Below are 14,816 nucleotides of genomic sequence, written 5' to 3'. Positions count from 1 at the left end.
TAGGTTATGGTGCAATGTCTACATATTTGGGAGATGTTAAGAGGCTTTATGATCAATTAGCTGCATCTGGATCTGAGATTTCCAATGATGAACTTGTTGTTCTTATACTTACTGGAATTGGTCAAGAGTACAACTCATTTAGTACTTCTATTAGGATCCATAATCCTCCTGTTACATTTGATGAGTTACACAATTTGTTGTTAAGTGAAGAAATTGTAGTCAAAGAAAGATCAAAATCCTTACTGTCTGAAGCAAATAGCAAAGCTTTTTCTGCTTATCAATCTCAACAAGCTTTCCTGGCTCAACAAAGACCTCAGTATGGATATTCTCATCCAAATTCTTCATTCAGACTAAGAAGCAGAGGTAACTTTTCATTTGCACTTTCTTACAGAGGTTTTTCACCACAATAGAGGAGTAATTTTTAGCTACCACCAAGAATGCACTCTACACAGTCTTATTCATATCCTCCTGTCTCTGCACCAAATACTAGTGCTGCATCCACATCTGTACTTCCAACAGAACCACCTTGTCAGCTGTGTAATAAGAATGGTCATACAGCTCCTGCTTTTATACACAGACTTAATTTTGCATATCGGAATGCTCTTACACTCAATAATATGAGTGCCATGCTTGCCACTTCAAACATATTGGGAGAAAATCCCTGGTATGCTGATTCAGGTGCCAACAATCATTTAACTTCTAATGAAAATAAGTTACAACTCATGTCTGCTTATGATGGCTCTGAGGAAATACATACATCCAATGGATAAGGTATGAATGAAAAAGCGGGGGTCTAACAACACCACCCAATATTTTGCTTACCAATATGTATGGACTAACTCCGAAATACTTTCTAGAGAATCAACTGGAAAATCAGACTCAATCTAGGTAAAAGTATCTCAAGGAGTTAATATCTCTCTCTTGTTTTGATTTACTCAAGCTAATAGAAATCAGCGAGTCTTTTAATCAAACATAAGGAATAACTTGGATGGTACCAAAGACCAATATCCAAGGATCAATCAATGACAATCAACAACCAAAGGTTGGATTATTCTAATTGATGATAAAAATGCACAACCTGTATTATTTCAATTATAAAGATAAAACAATATAATGCGGAAATATAAATAACACAGACACCAGAAATTTTGTTAACGAGGAAACCGCAAATGAAGAAAAACCCAGGGACCTAGTCCAGATTGAACACACACTATATTAAGCCGCTACAGACACTAGCCTACTCCAAGTTAACTTCGGACTGGACTGTAGTTGAACCCCAATCAGTCTCCCACTGATCCAAGGTACAGTTGTACTCTCTACGCCTCTGATCCCAGCAGGATACTGCGCACTTGATTCCCTTAGCTGATCTCACCCACAACTAAGAGTTGCTACGACCCAAAATCGCAGGCTTTGACAATAAAAAAATATGTCTCACACAGACAAGTCTATAAAAGGATTAATCTGTCTCCCACAGATAAACCCTAAAAGGTTTTGTTCCGTCTTTTGATAATAATCAAGGTGAACAGGAACCAATTGATAATCCGGTCTTATATTCCCGAAAAACAACCTAGAGTTATCAATCACCTCACAATAATCTTAGTCATATGGTAGGGAAACAAGATGTTAGGGAATCACAAACAATGAGACGAAGATGTTTGTGATTACTTTTTATATCTTGCCTATCGGAGATATTAATCTCAAGCCAATCAATAAGATTGTACTCGTACAATAGAAGATGCAAGATCAGATCACACAACTACGATAAAAGTAGTATCGGTCTGGCTTCACAATCCCAATGGAGTCTTTAAGTCGTTAACCTGGTTTTAGAAGAAGAAAACCAAAGGTTAAAGGAGAAAAGACTCTAGCACGCAAACTAGTATCACACGTAAGGTGTGGGGATTAGTTTTGCACAGATACTAGAGTTCCCCTTATATAGTCTTTCAAACCAGGGTTTGCAATCAAGTTACCTTGGTAACGAAGCAATCAATATCCATCGTTAGATGAAAACCTGATTTAGATTCAAGCTAATATTTCTCAACCGTTAGATCGAAAACTTAGCTTGTTATACACACTTGACAATGCACGCTTCTAGGTTTGTTACCGTACTCAAACATATGCGTTTGTTGGTTCAACAATAGTTAACCAAAAGGTTTGCCATATGAGAATTTCATATCAACCACGTTCTTCTTCACCATAACTAGTTCAAATGACTTCAAATGAACTAGTTAGAGAGTTTTTCAATTGCAAGGAAATCTCATGTACTACACAAGACACAATTGAAGAAAAGATGATTTGATTCACTTGAATCGGTTCATGAAATTTTATAGCCACGGTTTACAAACTGCATTCCTTAGTTTCTTTGAGTATAAGTTCAGAAATCATCTTCAGATATATAACCTTCTCAAGTTCGCAGACTAGGTTCGCGGACTTAAGTTACCGGGCAGAGTTTACAAATTCCAGCAGAAATTATTGGGTATGAGAACTTCGCCAGTTCGCGGACTGGGTTCGCAGACTGAGTTCGCGGACTTAGTTTCACGCAAGTAGTTTGTCAACTCCAGCAGAAATTCTCGGGTTTGAGAACTTCGGCAGTTCGCGGACTGAGTTTACGGACTTCGCTCACGCCATTCTTCCGATTCTCTTGATCAACAAAGTTCGCAAACTTTGGTTCAAGGAATATGACTTATACATAAATGTGTTTCCACAACAATGCTTATGTCCACCATTGGTTATGTAATCTAAACTCTCATTTCAATCATTGAAACATTCTTAGAGGACGTTATATAGTTGTTACACCATTTCTCGTCAAAGCAATTTTCAAGATAATTGAAGCACATCATGACTTTCGTCACATGGTAAAGATAAACTTGGTTAAATCGAAAAGCTTACCAACTTATATTTCGAGATATAGATAGGCGAGGTATACTCGGCTCGAAATACCAAATGTGTATAATCAAAGTCTATATATATATAGCATACGACTTCTTGTCTCAAGGAGTAGGAGATAGAGTAGATATACTTTTGAGTGATAGATAAGTTCAAGTCTTCACATACCTTTTTGTCGAGAAGTTCCACCGGTTCCTTGAGTAGTTCTTCTACTTGTATGATGAATCTCCATGAAGTCCTTGAGCTCAACTACACTTTCTATCCTAGTCCGAGACTTAGCTATAATAGGCTAGAAATCAAAACTTATAATTTTGATCACTAACATTGAAAAACATGCTTGAGATAGCAACGAATGCGAGTTCGACCGAGCAATGCTCTAACAATCTCCCCCTTTGTCAATTTTAGTGGCAAAACTATCAATACATATAAAATACAAAAAAGATAAAGAAACTTTAGTAGCTCATATTCCACATGTCTAATCTTCAACATTCCTCGAAATATTCTTCACTTCCAAGTAATCCAATGATCCCAAAGGTTGTAAGTTTAGCATCACCGTTGTTGAAGATCCGTAGCTATAACAATGAGAAACCATCGGTCTCGATCATTATTATACAATGTCATAGTATTATTACACAACGTCAAAGTTCAATTGTATCACAACTTCAACAATAATACTATGGTGATATGTATCACTCCCCCTTAGTCAATACTCCATCTCACATGGAAACCACTCCCCCTTACACGGTGATCCGAAAACCATATGTATTTGCAGTGTGAACTACATATTAATTATCCCCCTTTTTGTCAATAAAATTGGCAAAGGTACAAGAACGGGATCATAATGAAATTTCCGAAAGAGACATTTCATGACAAAAGGAAAAAAGTACATACCAACTAATTCAGATGCAATCATAAATCCGAATCTAAATGCATTCATCAAGGAGTTTAAAGATACAAGATAACCCCTCTAAAATTCCACACCCGCACACCCCTCAAGATATGACCATTAAGCACAAGTTCAAAAGAACTCTCCCCCGTTTGATGTCATTCCCGAAGGAACAAAAAGAGCGACCTTAATTTCGAAAGAAAAGAAGGATTTTTATTGGACACAAAAACTATGAGAATGATTTCCTATATCCAAAAACTCAATAAAATTAATAACAAGTAAACCATGATTAATTTAATCGGAATACGCAATCAAATTAAACACAAAAAGTGATCAATTCAATTGATTATGCTCAACATAAGAAAATTACAGAGCAATAACTAAATAACCAAAATAGATGATTAATTTAGTTCCATATGCTCGACATAACATATCTCACGGAACACCAACTAAGCTAAAAAATCAACTTGGTTGTATAGTGCTCAACATAATATACATTACGGAGCCTCACAGAAATACATAAAATATGGATCAGGGATGATCAATACTGCGGAATACACAAGGATTCATTCTATTTTCCACCACTATTTGCATAACGATATTACTAGACATAATCCTTGAAAACAAAAGATTTTAACCTATCTTCCATCAAATATTTGACAATATAGGCTTAACTTTTGTATTTGTCAAAAGTACATTCATTCTTTTACCAGTACGTGAATACAAATCACGAACGACTTTACTTTTGACAAGGTATGGGACAATCAAAGTTCACGGACGTAAACACCAGTATCCCATAACAAATTGCAATATATAAAATAATAAAGATTAATACTGCAAAAATATCATCTTCCAAATATTTTTAGAATTTAAACCAATAAACCTAAAAAATAACAAGAAGATGAAAAATAATAGCTATGTGTAGTCACAATCATTGCTATTCAAAGCACTAGTTATTCTTCCAACTAAACCAAAGAGAAGACATATTAGGAAACAAAAATAAACTCAGTTTTCCTTGATGATTTCATACCTCTGGAATGGTCCGTCGAAATAAGAATCACTGATATCCTTGATCTTGTTGACCGTAGAGACACCATGTTCATGAGTTAGAACGTTGGTTTTTCGATCAACAATGCGAGAAAAATGTCGAGCCTTAGCACAGTCAAGAATAAATTTCTTCTGATTCCTGATCAAGATATTTTGAGTACCAAGGATTCTTGCATGTCCATCAATAAGTTGGTTTATCTGCAGTTGAAGGTTAGCAATTTCGCTCTTCACTTCTTTCTAAACGAGAATTAAATCTTGACAGATTCTTCAATCCAAGAGTTGTACGTTTTCTTTTCAAGCATATTTTTCAGAATAAACTATTGATCTGGATCACTTCCTTTGAGATCTTCCTTCATAGTAGGGTAAACTTCTTCTTTGGGAACAATATCCATAGAGTTGCTTTCTGAAGATTAATGAGCACATATAAGAGATATATATATGTTCAAGAGTACACCCTAGATAGAAACCCTAGAGTTCCTTGAGGAGATATGGACGTTCGTGGACTACACCAAACGTTAGAAAAAAGGATGGACCCAACAAGGAAAACTACAATTGTGTTACTTTCAAAATCAATCCGAATAGAAAGGTCACGGTGATAAAATAAATACTAAAAGATCACATCATAAAACATACGACAGATGACAATCAGCTAAATACTTGAGCATCTCTCAAACATCATCCTTGTATCTCTCAAGTTAGGTACAAGAATGGAACTCTTCTGCTACTAGGTACCAGAGGGAGACATAGTCTCACCATAGGTATTGAGAGAATAGTTGTGATTTCCACCTGGATATCTGATCTCAGCATTTCTTGTCTTCCCATGGTAGTTTCCATTTTTAGGAAAATTTCTCATAGCTCTTCCTGAAAGCTCAAGAGAAAGAACTTTCTGATTACCGAGTCTAGGACCTCTAGAGATTGGTTCAAGAGGATTTTCCGAGATGGGTTTCCAAACTCTAGACTTAGATTCACCAGAGTTGTTCTTATAAGCACATGACATGCTTTCATTAGCAACACAAGAATTTATACCACTAGAATGCACCAAAAACCTGTAATGATTTCTAGGAAAGAGATCATTTTTATAAGATGCCTGGTTTCTTGTGAGCATGAGGTTCACTGCAGTAGTCGACTGACTATTTACTCCATTGACAGTGGAAAAAAGCAAATTACGAAGTTTAGAAATTTGTTTCTTCCTGGAAAAACAACGGATATCATAGTGATTTCCTTTTCCACGGAAATTACAGGTTCGTGGAGAAGACGCAACAGACGACATCCGTTTTAACTTTACATCCCTGTGAGAAGATTGTAAGTTATATAAACTTTTCTCGACACAATCTTCTTCTGGAGGATATTTCTTCATGTACTGTATGTCAAGAGGGACAGAAGAATTTTTCCTTAAGACAGAGTTTTCCTTTTCCAAGGTCATACACTGTTCATAGACTAGTGAAAGTGATGCTTTCTAGCTTCTCTTTTTCAACACGAAAACTGTCAAGATCATATGAATGCGTCTTGATCAAACGTTTTTCTCTAATTGAGCCTTCTTTGACAATCTTTTCAAGACCACAAATCTTTTCACGCTGTAGATTATTTTCTTGAAGAAGTTTCTCAATATGTTTAGAGAAGGACTCAATTATGTTATAGAGTACACGTTCTTAACCAATAGACTTTCCAAATTCATCGATAAGCTGATCATGATTCTGAAGATCAACAAACTCAGTAGAAATTTTTGAGATTCTGGTGAGCTCCATTTCAGCTTTTGCCATTGTGTCCAATGTCTCATTAAATGAAGAGTGGTCACCACAAGATGAGACAGTCTTCCTACCTCGGGATTCGGAATCCTTTGAGGTATTCCTGAGACAATTGACATAGTTGAAAGCTTTAGGAGGCATCTTGGTATGCGTAAGAGATTCTGTCCCCAGACTCAGATTGCTACAAACACAGACTTGTAAGGTCTTAAACGTGTTTGCCTGCTCTGATACCAATTGAAAAAGCGGGGGTCTAACAACACCACCCAATATTTCGCTTAGCAATCTGTATGGACTAACTCCGAAATACTTTCTAGAGAATCAACTGGACAGTCAGAATCAATCTAGGTAAAAGTATCTCAAGGAGTTAATATCTCTCTCTTGTTTTGATTTACTCAAGCTAATAGAAATCAGCGAGTATTTTAATCAAACACAAGGAATAACTTGGATGGTATCAAAGACCAATATCCAAGGATCAATCAATGACAATCCACAACCAAAGGTTGGATTATTCTAATTGATGATCTAAAGGCACAACCTGTATTATTACAATTATAAAGATAAAACAATATAACGCGGAAATAGAAATAACACAGACACCAGAAATTTTGTTAACAAGGAAACCGCAAATGCAGAAAAACCCCCGACCTAGTCCAGATTGAACACACATTATATTAAGCCACTACAGACACTAGCCTACTCCAAGCTAACTTCGGACTGGACTGTAGTTGAACCCCAATCAGTCTCCCACTGATCCAAGGTACAGTTGTACTCCATACGCCTCTGATCCCAGCAGGATACTGCGCACTTGATTCCCTTAGCTGATATCACCCACAACTAAGAGTTTCTACGACCCAAAATCGCAGGCTTTGACAATAAACAAATCTGTCTCACACAGACAAGTCTATCAAAGGATCAATCTGTCTCCCACAGATAAACCCTAAAAGGTTTTGTTCCGTCTTTTGATAATAATCAAGGTGAACAGAAACCAATTGATAATCCGGTCTTATATTCCCGAAGAACAGCCTAGAGTTATCAATCACCTCACAACAATCTTAATCATATGGTAGCGAAACAAGATGTTACGGAATCACAAACAGTGAGACGAAGATGTTTGTGATTACTTTTTATATCTTTCCTATCGGAGATATTAATCTCAGGCCAATCAATCTGATTGTACTCGTACGATAGAAGATGCAAGATCAGATCACACAACTACGATAAAAGTAGTATCGGTCTGGCTTCACAATCCCAATTAAGCCTTTAAGTTGTTAACCTGGTTTTGGAAGAAGAAAACCAAAGGTTAAAGGAGAAACGACTCTAGCACACAAAATAGTATCACACGTAAGGTGTGGGGATTAGTTTTGCACAAATACTAGAGTTCCCCTTATATAGTCTTTCAAATCAGGGTTTGCAATCAAGTTACCTTGGTAACGAAGCAATTAATATCCACCGTTAGATGAAAACCTAATTTAGATTTAAGCTAATATTTCTCAACCGTTAGATCGAAAACTTAGCTTGTTATACACACTTGACAATGCACGCTTCTAGGTTTGTTACCGTACCCAAACGTATGCATTTGTTGGTTCAACAATAGTTAACCAAAAGGTTAGCCATATGAGCATTTCATATCAACCACGTTCTTTTTCACCATAACTAGTTCAAATGACTTCAAATGAACTAGTTAGAGAGTTGTTAAATTGCAAGGAAATCTCATGTACTACACAAGACACAATTGAATCAAAGATGATTTGATTCACTTGAATCGGTTCATGAACTTTTATAACCATGGTTTGCAAACTGCATTGTCTTTTTAAGTGTAAGTTCATATATCATCTTCAGATATATAACCTTCTCAAGTTCGCAGACTAGGTTCGCGGACTTAAGTTACCAGGAAGAGTTTACAAACTCCAGCAGAAATTCTCGGGTATGAGAACTTCGTCAGTTCGCGGACTTAGTTTCACGCAAGTAGTTTGTCAACTCCAGCAGAAATTCTCGGGTTTGAGAACTTCGGCAGTTCGTGGACTTTGCTCACGCCATTCTTCTGGTTTTCTTGATCAACAAAGTTTTCAAACTTTGGTTCAAGGAATAGGAGTTATACATAAACGTGTTTCCACAAAAATGCTTATGTCCACCATTGGTTATGTAATCTAAACTCTCATTTCAATCATTGAAACATTCTTAAAGGACGTTATACAGTTGTTACACCATTTCTCATCGAAGCAATTTTCAAGATGATTGAAACATATCATTACTTTCGTCAAATGGTAAAGATAAACTTGGTTAAAGTGAAAAGCTTACCAACTCATATTTCGAGATATATATAGGCGAGGTATACTCGGCTCATAATACCAAATGTGTATAATCAAAGTCTATATATACAGCATACGACTTCTCGTCTCAAAGAGTAGGAGATAGAGTAGATATACTTTTGAGTGATAGATAAGTTCAAGTCTTCACATACCTTTTTGTCGAGAAGTTCCACCAGTTCCTTGAGTAGTTCTTTTACTTGTATGATGAATCGCCATGAAGTCCTTGAGATCAACTACACTTTCTATCCTAGTCCGAGACTTAGCTATAATAGACTAGAAATCAGGACTTATAGTTTTGATCACTAACATTGACAAACATGCTCGAGATAGCAACGCACGCGAGTTCGACCGAGCAATGCTCTAACAATGAAAATTACTCATACTGGTTCTACTATTAAAACTACTTCTGCTCATAATTTTTCTTTGAATGATGTTTTAGTAGTACCACAAGCCTCAATAATCTAATATTTGTTCACAAACTTACTAAAGATAACAAGTGCTCAATCACCTTTGATTGTTCTGGATTCTTTATGAATGATGTCTCATCTGGGAAAGTAATTTTGAGAGGCCCTCAATGTAATGGATTATACCCTTTCAACTTTCAACACTCAATCTCCAAGGATTCTCCTTCAACATCATCTCCAATATCTTTGTAAGTATCTACATCAACACCTCCAGTAACTGCAAACATTTGGCACAGCAGACTTGCACATCCATCTTTCCAAACTTTATAACAAGTGTTTAGACAACTTTTACTGAAAAATGTTCTCAACACACCCTTATTCTGTCATGATTGTCAGCTTGGTAGGGGTCATAAGTTGTCATTTTTTGTTTCAACTTTTACTAGGACTAAACCATTAGAACTTTTGCATCTTGATTTGTGGGGACCAAGTCCTGTAGCTTCTAATTCTGGTTTCAGATACTATGTGAATATCATTGATGAATTCTCTAAGTACTGATGGATCTTTCCTTTGTATGAGAAATCAGATTTTAAGAAGGTATTTTTTCAGTTTAAATCTCAAGTTGTAAACTTATTACAATGCAACATTCATGTTATAAGAACAGATGTAGGTGGAGAATTTTTGAACAATGAACTATCAACATTTCTATCTATGACTGGTATTTTTCATGAAATTTCTTGTCCACAAACTCCAGAGCAGAATGGAGTTGCAGAATCCAAGCATAGACATTTAGTGGATGTTGGTAGAACTTTTCTTATACAATCTGGACTTAAAGATTCTTTTTGGGTTGAAGCCTTTCAGACAACCAATTATACTTTTAATAGATTACCAACTAAATCTTTGTCTTTCAAGTCTCCATTTGAGATGTTGTTCAACAGAAAACCAGATTATACATTTTTGAGATCTTTTGGATGTCCTTGCTTTCCCTGGCTCAGACCATATACTAAAAAAAAACTTGAAGCAAGAAGTATCTCCTGCATTTTTATAGGATACAACCCTCAACACAAGGGATATAGATGTCTTAATCCTAAGACTGGTAGAGTTTTTATTTCAAGGCATGTGGTGTTTTATGTAGCTACTTTTCCCTTAAGATCTTCCAGTTCAATAACATCTACTATTGCAACTACTTCAATTGTTTCTCCATCACCTGCAGTAGTTACTAATACTCATCAAATGATTACAAGAGGTAAAAACAAAATCTCCAAGAAGAAAGTTTTTTCTACTAAACATGCCCTCTCAGCTACTCAGATAGCTCTTGCTCCATCTGCAACACCCACATGCTTTACTCAATCCAAAAAAATTCCACAATGGAGAATCTCAATGGTTGATGAAGTTACTGCTCACCAGAATGCTGGTACTTGGACTCTTGAAGCACCACATCCTTCTCAAAACTTGGTAGGATACAAGTGGGTCTTTAAGATTAAAAAAATCCATATGGCATCATAGAAAGGTTCAAATCAAGACTAGTGGTCAAAGGGTATCATCAACAAGAAGGTTTGGATTACACTGAGATATTCAGTCCAGTTGCAAAGCCAACAACAATAAGAATTTTACTCTCTTTAGCAGTACATTTTGACTGGCATATCTCCCAACTTGACATCAGCAATGCGTTTCTTCATGGGGATCTTCAAGAAGAAGTTTTTATGGTTAAACCACCTGGTTTTGTTGACCCAGAAAGACCTCATCATGTTTGCAGGCTTCACAAATTCTATGGCCTTAAACAGGCACCCATAACATGGTATGAAAAACTTTACAATGTACTACTGTCTTATGATTTCAAATCTTCTGTAACTGATACTTCATTGTTTGTTCAGAAAGTAGGTACTAGAATTACTATTATTCTAGTTTATGTGGATGACATTATCATCACTGGAAATGATTAAACCTACTGCAGTGAATTCATTAAAACTCTAGGCACTCATTTTCCTGTCAAAGACTTAAGAGCTTTACATTTCTTGGGCCTTGAGGTTAAGAGAAATTCTGATGGTATTTTTCTCTCCCAAACCAAGTATGCACTTGATATCCTTGATAGAAGAGATATTTCAGGTGCCAAGCCTTGTTCTTCACCAGTTCCAGTTGGATATAAACTCAGTGCTTCTGATGGAAACTTATTATCCAATCTCACTGAGTTCGGATCTTTAGTTGGTGCACTGCAATATCTCACATGGACAAGACCTGAGATCAGCTATGTTGTTAATCAAGTCTGTCAGCATATGCAAGCTCCAACTGATGTGCATTTTATAGCTGCCAAGAGAATTTTAAGGTACATTAAAAGAATAATAGACTATGGGATACTCTTGTCCAAAGGACTGTTAGCTGTTCATAGATTTAGTGATGCTGACTGGGAAGGTGACCCTGATACTAGAAGAAGTACTGGAGGATACTGCATTTTCTTTGGTTCTAATCCAATCTCTTAGCCAAGCAAGAGACAATCTACAGTTGTTAAAAGCTTCACAGAAGTTGAGTATAGAAGTCTTTCTCAGTCTGCTGCAGACATTGTTTGGTTGTGTAAACTGCTGAAGAATTCACATATTTTACCGTCACTTCCACCTAACATTTACTGTGACAATATGAGTGCAATCTCCTTGTCCTCCAATCCTGTTTTTCACAGCAGGATGAAGCATCTAGCAGTGGACTTCCATTTCATCAGAGAACTTGTCCAAGCTAAAGCCTGTGATGTCAAGTATATTTCCACACTTCAGCAGGTTGCAGACATATTCACTAAGGGACTTGCAGGGCCAAGATTTCCTCTACTCAGAGACAAGTTAAAAGTTCTTCCTCCAGCACACCTTCAACTTGAGGAGGGATAGTAGTGATAGACACATTTTTGGGTCTAAGTTGTCCTCAATTTTCTGTATTGTTGGTACTCGAATTTGTGCTTATTTTGGTGTTTTGTGTGTTTGTAGGTATTTTTGGGAAATAAACATTTTTGGAAAAATCGGCTCGAAAATTGTCTAAAGCACCAGGAGGAATTGCTATTGGCACCCGCAGTTTGGATAAGGGGCACCCCCAAGGCATCCCTCGGGCGGATACTATTCGCACCCTTACTCTGGATAGGGGGCAACCATCTTCTTTCACGTTCAAACTTATTTTTTTTTGGCGGGAATATAACAAGCCTCACATGCGTATCTTCTGGAATCAGTCAGGGAGAGATTTTCAAGGATTTATACACGGGATTTGATTGCTATAATCCTGTTTCATCCACTCAGGATAGGTAGGTTACTTATTTTTGGAAAGAAAAGAGTTTGTTGCACGCAAGGCACGAGAATATCTCGATTTTCCTATTTTCTTTACCGTGGTTACCATGTCATGTGCGGAAGCTGGAATGAGTTGGGGAGAGTTTTGACTATGTATAAGCTACACTATGCACGTATTGGAGTGTGTCGATGGCCGGAGAACAGCGTGAGATGCTTAAAAAAGGGAAATCATCCCGTGGAAGATATATTCATTTAATGGAGAAGATACGTGAATTATATGGAGTAATGATCGAATATTTGAGCTTCTGAAGTCTATTTAAAGAGTGTTGGGAGTCATAGACGGGATAGAGAGTTTGGGGGAAGAACAGAATGGAGAGAAATCAAGTTTGAGAAACCTGCTGCTGCTGCTGCCATTGATGAACACGAAGAACATAAGACGCATGTGATATATCTTATTTTAAATTAATTATAGCAATTCTATTATGATTTTTGCATTGAACTAAAAATGGACTATATGATTTTTATTAGTTAGGTGTATTTTCTCTTGATAGAATATGCTTGCTTTAGAGTTTTGATATTATATGCTTGGATTAACATCTATTCTTTTAAAAATCTACATGTCTAGGCAATACTATTAGAATCAATTTGAATGTTGGGTTGCGAAATTATTGTTTTATTAAATCACTAATATCGACCAATGGTGGAATCCTAGCCCCAGTCTCTTCAAAATATTCACATCACCTTTTTATTTGAGTTTATTATTATCATTTATAAAATTTAAGTCTAAAAAATCTGCTTTCACAAGTCTTGAACGAACCATTACTTACCACTTCTACAACCAATGTAAAAATACCATCAAGTAGCAGTATCTGTGCCAACCTGTAACCTTTTAACAGCCTGTCTATTGTTTGTCCAGTCATCATTGCTTTGCTGTCTTTTATAGCTGTCAAATTCTTATTGGTCCAAAATGTAGTCACAACATTTATGGTGTCTAAAAGGTACCTTAGATACTGTGTCTTGTTTTCAAGAGTTAGTTAGAAAGGCAATTGATTGATCAATTGCAAACCCATGTTCATTGAATCTTCAGTAATAAAATAATCTGTTCTACTACTATCGATAACATAAAAGAATGGAAGTTTTTAACTGTTATGTTTTGTGTGGAAATGATAAGAAATCAGAATATAATTTGTTGTTTCATTATAAGTCACTAACAAAGTATGGTCTTATGTTATGCCTAAGAGTTGGGCATGGTCTTTCCATGTGAGATATATGTGCTGGCAAAAGCTTGGTTTCATCATAATCTTTTAAGTACATGTAAAACTGTATCAGATTTGATCTGTATTGATGTCATTTGAACATCGATCACGGAGAATAAGTAATCGTCATACCTTTGAAAAAAATACTCCATTGGTCCAGTTTAGTTGAAGGTTTAGGATTTTCATTTGAATCCCAAAATAAATGAAGGTTTCCATATTTTTCTCTCCTTTTTCCTGATTGGTACCTGTATTTAAATCAACCAATAAAAATAAGGAATAAAAAACTAAAAGATGTAAATATTTTAAAGATTATTGTAAGGAGATATGTTTGTGAAAAAGTTAATCTCTCTCCATATTTTTAGGTTACATGGAAACACTTAAACCTTTAACTAAATTGGGACGGAAAGAATATAATTTTAAGACTGACATTGATCTGGGTGTTGCGGTTAAGACCTTTATCTTAGCATGGGAAGTTGCGGAGAGGGTTAGCACCTAGTTAGTATTGAAATAAACCTATAAAAAGAAGGAAGAAAAAACTAAGAGATTTAAATATTTTAAAGATTATTTTAAAGAGATGTGTTTGGGAAAAAGTTAATCCCTCTTCATATTTTTAGGTTACATGCAAACACTTAAACCTTTAACTAAACTGGGACAGAAGGAATATAGTTTTAAGACTGACATTGATCTGGGTGTTGAGGCTAAGACCTTTATCTTAGTATGGGAAGCAGGGGAGAGGGTTTAGAGTTCACCTAAACTTTGCAAGTCCAATTTACAGTTATGAGACCAATTTTTGTTTTTAGGGTTTCCTAGTTTGTGATACGTATGATCTCTGTACCTTGGTGACTATTATTATAGAGGCGAAATTCAGAATAATAATAGTAGACGAAAACTAGAAAACAAAACACACTAGAAACCAGATTCAAAGAAAATATCTTCTCTAGATTATGAACAAGAAAACTATTACAATTCTCTCTTTGTTATGCTCATAATCTCTCTAGGTAAACAACCTTAAACTATTTGCTAAGCTTTCTT

The sequence above is a fragment of the Papaver somniferum genome, chromosome 7, assembly GCF_003573695.1.
Source record: "Papaver somniferum cultivar HN1 chromosome 7, ASM357369v1, whole genome shotgun sequence".
Lineage (NCBI taxonomy): Eukaryota > Viridiplantae > Streptophyta > Magnoliopsida > Ranunculales > Papaveraceae > Papaver > Papaver somniferum.
This window is presented reverse-complemented; position numbering follows the sequence as displayed.